A 6,085-nucleotide genomic window follows, 5' to 3' on the forward strand; every position below is an offset into this window, starting at 1 on the left:
GGTATGCAGTGTTGATGGCAGTAAGACTACAGCAAGACTTGGACGATTCATAAATGATGACCATATAAAACCGAATAGCAAAATTAAAATAGTAAGTAACAGTCAAAAGTCACTCTGCCAGCATTTTTTTCATTATTTGTTTTAATCACAACATACATATATTGCTAAAACTACTGTTGTATTTTACATTACTAATGTGAAATAGAATAACTGATTATAATTCTGATTTTTGTGCCTGTGCTTATGTGACCAACAGATACTGGATGAACAGAAAAGCCCACATCAGTGTGCATTTGCAATCACAAAAATAAACGCCGGCCACAATGACCTTGTTTTCAACATAAACATGAAGATCGCAAATGGATGCAATGCCACAGAGATTTTCCCAGGACTTTTTCACAACTGCCTCGTGGCAGTGAAACGAGTTGCCAAGCATATTTCCCAAAAAGAGTTGGAAATGGCTCATTACTTGTGTTCAGACAGTTCAACTTTACAAGCAGAGCATCTTTCTATTTGCCCTGCAAGATGGAATAGGCAAATTCAAAGGAAAATCTCTGGAAGAAATAACACCCAACATCAACTGTAAGTAAATGATTTAAAGAATCCCTCTACTTGTTTTTAAATACTTTAACTCATAATGGAGAAAAAAATACCTTTTCGCTTTTAAGTATTCATTTTAAACATTGTGTTGCAGCTGAGCAGGACCTGAGCGACTCAGATGCAGAGGAAGTCCAATCTGAGCAGACTGCAACACCAAGTCAAGAAGGTAAGATTTTCTTCTGCATGTAGTGTTTTAATGGCAAGAAAAAAATATGTCCACTAAATGCAGCCTGACTTTCAATTATTCAATCACCTATTGAATGTGTAAACATTGAATTGCATCAATGTGGTTTCAGGAAACTCAGAGGGTGGACATTCAGATCACAGGGCTGCTACCTCAAAGAAGAAAACTGGGGTCATAAAAAACTCAAATCAAAAGGGTGAGTTTTTCCAATGAATCTAAAAAATATTGTATACATGGAGAACTCTTGACATTTGTTGACAAAAATGGTTAGTCATTTCTATTCATCAATTTATTCACTTGCTCTCTTTTGTTTTATGTATAGAGAAACCAAGAAGGCCCTGGTCACAGTCTGAGAGAAAAATCGTGGAACACCATTTCAAGGACTTCCTGGAGGAAATGAAGCTCCCTGGAAAAGTAGACTGTCAAAGATGCTTAAATGAAAATCAGACTCTAAGGGACAATGGAAGAGACTGGAAAACCATAAAATACTTTCTGCACAACAAAATAGTATATATCAAAAAGAATGTGTGCCAAGAGCGTTAAGACCAATAAAACTGTTGGAAAAAATGTTGTTGTACTGGATAGTCAGGATCCTGTATTGGAGACTGCACTATTCAGTAGGAAAACACACCTCAACGCATCACAACGTCGAAGTCATCCACAAGCGACAGCAGTCAGCGGGAAAGAGGAAGTCGGCAGCTGCCTTCACTCTCCTACCCATCGGCTCTATAGCCTAGTTTCTAATGTATTAATATAGTGTTTTTAAAAAAACAAAGATACATTTTTACATGTAGTAAGCATTTAGCCTCACGCTAATTTATCAAGACTCGAGTAGGGCTTCATCGCCTCCTGCCTTCAGCCTCTCCAACCATTTCAGTGCCCTGTCGGAATCGGAACTAGTAGCGGCCGATGTGGTTCGCCGGGCTCGCCCCGCTTCAAAGCCGACTGACCAGCCGTCGTCACAGAAGAGGACCGCTGCCTCGCAGCTTAAGCTTGTAAGAGAAGCGGTAGCCAGACAATCCGGTGGCCTGCACTGCCTGGATCGGCCCTAATGACAACGTTTCTCAAAAACAATCTCCCCAACCGACCGGTAAGCAATCTTGCTCTTCTTTTCCATGTCCATCTGTAACCGACACTGACTGTTTTGCTCCTGTCACCGGCCATCCACACCCCCCCACCCCTCGTACGCACCACAGTAATTATTGGTGACTCCATCACCAGAGATTTAACGTTTCATAATGCTGTCACACACTGCTTTCCTGGAGCCAAAGTTATGCTATTATAATTCTAGACTGCCGGGGAAGTTCCTTCCTTCCTATGACACACTGAGCTGCTCTCTCATCTCTGTTTTCATCTGTTTCCTTTTGTGTGCATCGTTGTCCCAGAAATACATGTTAGTAACCTAGCTCCGGGGAGTTTACTCCCTGGAGTCTTTATATTTTTTCTTCGCAGAGCTACGCTGCAATGTCCGGTCGTGTCCTGCTACGTCCTGCTGCGTCCACTGCATCCACCCATGCTCTGCTGTGCCATGTTACATCCCGCAACACCCTCCTGTGCCCTGCTATGACATGAACTACAACGACTACCTTGTAGTCACTGTTCCATTATCTTTATTATGACTGCCACTGTCTGACACCGCCTATCTAGAGGTCTGCCGAGGTTTCTTCCTAAAAGGGAGTTTTTCCTCGCCACTGTCGCAATAGCCACTGCTAATACTTGCTCTTAAAGGAATTACTGTAATTGTTGGGGCTTTGGAAATTATAACTAGACCTACTCTATCTGTAAAGTGTCTCGAGATAAATCTTGTTATGATTTGATACTATAAATAAAATTGAATTGAATTGAATTGTTGGTTGTGTGCCGTTTACTTAATTCAAACTCCATTTTACAATGCTGTACTATTTGACAGCCCTCAAAGATGCCTTATCTATTCACCAGTTAATGTATAACAGAGATTATAATTATAAGAAGAATTTGCCTGTTACATCACTGCAGATTATTTTTTTTCTGTACATTTCTTATAGTTATATGTCTGACAATCACAATGTACCGTCTTCATAAAGTCCTTGAATTTCATCATTTCAGGACAGGGGAATGTTAGTCTAAATGTTGTATGACAATCTGGCTATTTCACATTAGCAACCCTAAAACTCAAGGTGTAAAGGCCTAACGACCATCGTCTGATACTGGTAACCCTCCCCCACACGGATAAGGCCTTTCAATCTCATTTATAAATGAAGTAGCATGTATGAAAAAGAAATGAGCACAAGGAGTAATATGACAAGTTTGATAGATAAGATTTAGTTAAGTTTCATAAGGTTTTTCTCATTTGTAAATGTTTAGATAACGTTTTCTTTTTTCAACTATCCTAAAAGATAATCTCAACCAAATAATGATAATAATTCTTGTAACCCTTGACAGCTTCTAAATCCCTGGTTTGTAATTGATATAATACTTTAGAAATGGGGAATCCATCATTCATGAACTATGAACATTATACTATTAACACATTATAGATAAGCGTATTAAAGAACAAATGAAACATTAATGACTTTGATTAGGAATTACATACTAATGTGTAAGTATGTCGGACAGTTGAAAAAAGAAAACTTTATCTTGCAATGGTGTTTTAACTTTATCTTGCAATGGTGTTTGAAGTTTGTGCGCTAAAACAGGTTGTCCCCACTTGGACTCTATTAAATGACAGAAGTCCCCTGTTGACTAGTGTGCTGAGACACTAACACTCCTGCATGAGTCCATACTGTACATTAGTTCAGTAAAAGACAGTATCAGTGTCAGGAGTAATATGACAAGTTTGATAGATAAGATTTAGTTAAGTTTCATAAGGTTTTTCTCATTTGTAAATGTTTAGATAACATTATCTTTTTCCAACTATCCTACACTTAAAACCTATATTAACACACTCACTAACCGTAAGTACATGTCTAAGTCATTATATGTTTAAATGCATGCGTCAATGGAAATGGTCATCAGTAAGATCATTTCTTTTATTGTTTTAATCAATCACCCAAGCTGATTTGAGATCAGAAAGGACTAGACCTTTTCAATGTAATTGTTTACACAAGCTACACTACTGTACAGAACAGAAGTAACATGTATGAAAAAGAAATAAGCACAATTCATAATACTGATAAAAAAGATAATCTCAACCAAATAATAATAATTCTTGTAACCCTTGACAGCTTCTAAATCAATGGTTTGCATTTTAATATAATACTTTAGAAATGGGGAATCCATCATTCATGAAGTATGAACATTATAATATTAACACATTATAGATAAGCGTATTAAAGAACAAATGAAACATTAATAACTTTGAATAGGAATTACATACTAATGTGTAAGTATGTCGGACAGTTGAAAAAAGAAAACTTTATGTTGCAATGGTGTTTTAAGTTTGTGCTCTAAAACAGATTGTCCCCACTTGCACTCTATTAAATGACAGAAGTCCCCTGTTGACTAGTGTGCTGAGACACTAACACTCCTGTATGAGTCCATACTGTACATTAGTTCAGTAAAAGACAGTATCAGTGTCAGGAGTAATATGACAAGTTTGATAGATAAGATTTAGTTAAGTTTCATAAGGTTTTTCTCATTTGTAAATGTTTAGATAACATTTTCTTTTTCCAACTATCCTACACTTAAAACCTATATTAACACACTCACTAACCGTAAGTACATGTCTAAGTCATTATGTGTTTAAATGCATGCGTCAATGGAAATGGTCATCAGTAAGATCATTTCTTTTATTGTTTTAATCAATCACCCAAGCTGATTTGAGATCAGAAAGGACTAGACCTTTTCAATGTAATTGTTTGCACAAGCTACACTACTGTATGGAACAGAAGTAACATGTATGAAAAAGAAATAAGCACAATTCATAATACTGATAAAAAAGATAATCTCAACCAAATAATGATAATAATTCTTGTAACCCTTGACAGCTTCTAAATCAATGCTTTGTAATTGATATAATACTTTAGAAATGGGGAATCCATCATTCATGAAGTATGAACATTATAATATTAACATATTATAGATAAGCGTATTAAAGAACAAATGAAACATTAATAACTTTGATTGGGAATTACATACAGTTGAAAAAAGGGTTATGGTTAGGGTTAGTCCCCACTTGGACTCTATTAAATGAAAGAAGTCCCCTGTTGACTAGTGTGCTGAGACACTAACACTCCTGCATGAGTCCATACTGTACATTAGTTCAGTAAAAGACCCAGACAGCCTGTCAGACTGTAGAGGGTCTCTAAACAGGCTACTTAAAAAAATAAACTAGTTTCTAGAAACATAATGTTTTTGTAACAAAACATAAAGGCACAACTTTAGTCGATGTTTAGAAGTTTCAAGTTTCTCATTTTAATAAAATCAAATGCTACAGAGAAGGCAAGAGAGTAGTATTTTAGAATCTAAAAAAGGAAGAAAAATAGAAAAATAACCACGACAAAATTAGAATTGAAATGGTCATCATGAAAATCTTTTTTTTTAATTAATCACCCAAGCTGATTTAAGATCAGTAAGGACTAGACCTTTTCAATGTAATTGTTTAAACAATCTACACTACTGTATGGAACAGAAGTAGCATTTATGAAAAATAATTGACCCATGCAGGTTCTGTTTTAGAGAACAAACTTGAAACACCATTGCAAGAACAAAGTTAAAACACCATTGCAAGATAACGTTTTCTTTTTTCAACTATCCTACACTTAAAACCTATATTAACACACTCACTAACCCTAAGTACATGTCTAATTCCTGTAATAATTCATTTTATGTTTAAATGCATGCATCAATGGATATTTCTTTTGTGCACATTTCTTATAGTTACATTTCTGACAATCTCAATGTACCGTCTTCATAAAGTCCTTGAATTTCATCATTTCAGGACAGGGGAATGTTAGTCTAAATGTTGTATGACAATCTGGCTATTTCACATTAGCAACCCTAAAGCTCAAGGTGTAAAGGCCTAACGACCATCATCTGATACTGGTAACCCTTCCCCACACAGATAAGGCCTTTCAATCTCATTTATAAATGAAGTAACATGTATGAAAAAGAAATAAGCACAATTCATAATACGGATAAAAAAGGATAATCTCAGTATGTACATTATAATATTAACACATTATAGATAAGCGTATTAAAGAACAAATGAAACATTAATAACTTTGATTAGGAATTACATACTAATGTGTAAGTATGTCGGACAGTTGAAAAAAGAACTTTATGTTGCAATGGTGTTTTAAGTTTGTGCGCTAAAACAGATTG

At 35.8% G+C, this 6,085-nt stretch overlaps 1 long non-coding RNA gene across 1 annotated transcript; it reads left to right on the forward strand.

Annotated features, from left to right (window-relative positions):
• The first annotated feature begins 266 nt into the window (after positions 1-266).
• LOC116061715 lies at positions 267-2,521 on the forward strand. The gene is made up of 4 exons (XR_004107788.2): positions 267-582; positions 695-766; positions 897-980; positions 1,107-2,521. It is a non-coding gene; the product is annotated as an uncharacterized LOC116061715 (long non-coding RNA).
• The last annotated feature ends 3,564 nt before the right edge of the window (positions 2,522-6,085 follow it).

Source organism: Sander lucioperca, chromosome 9 (genome assembly GCF_008315115.2).
Source record: "Sander lucioperca isolate FBNREF2018 chromosome 9, SLUC_FBN_1.2, whole genome shotgun sequence".
Classification (NCBI taxonomy): Eukaryota; Metazoa; Chordata; class Actinopteri; order Perciformes; family Percidae; genus Sander; species Sander lucioperca.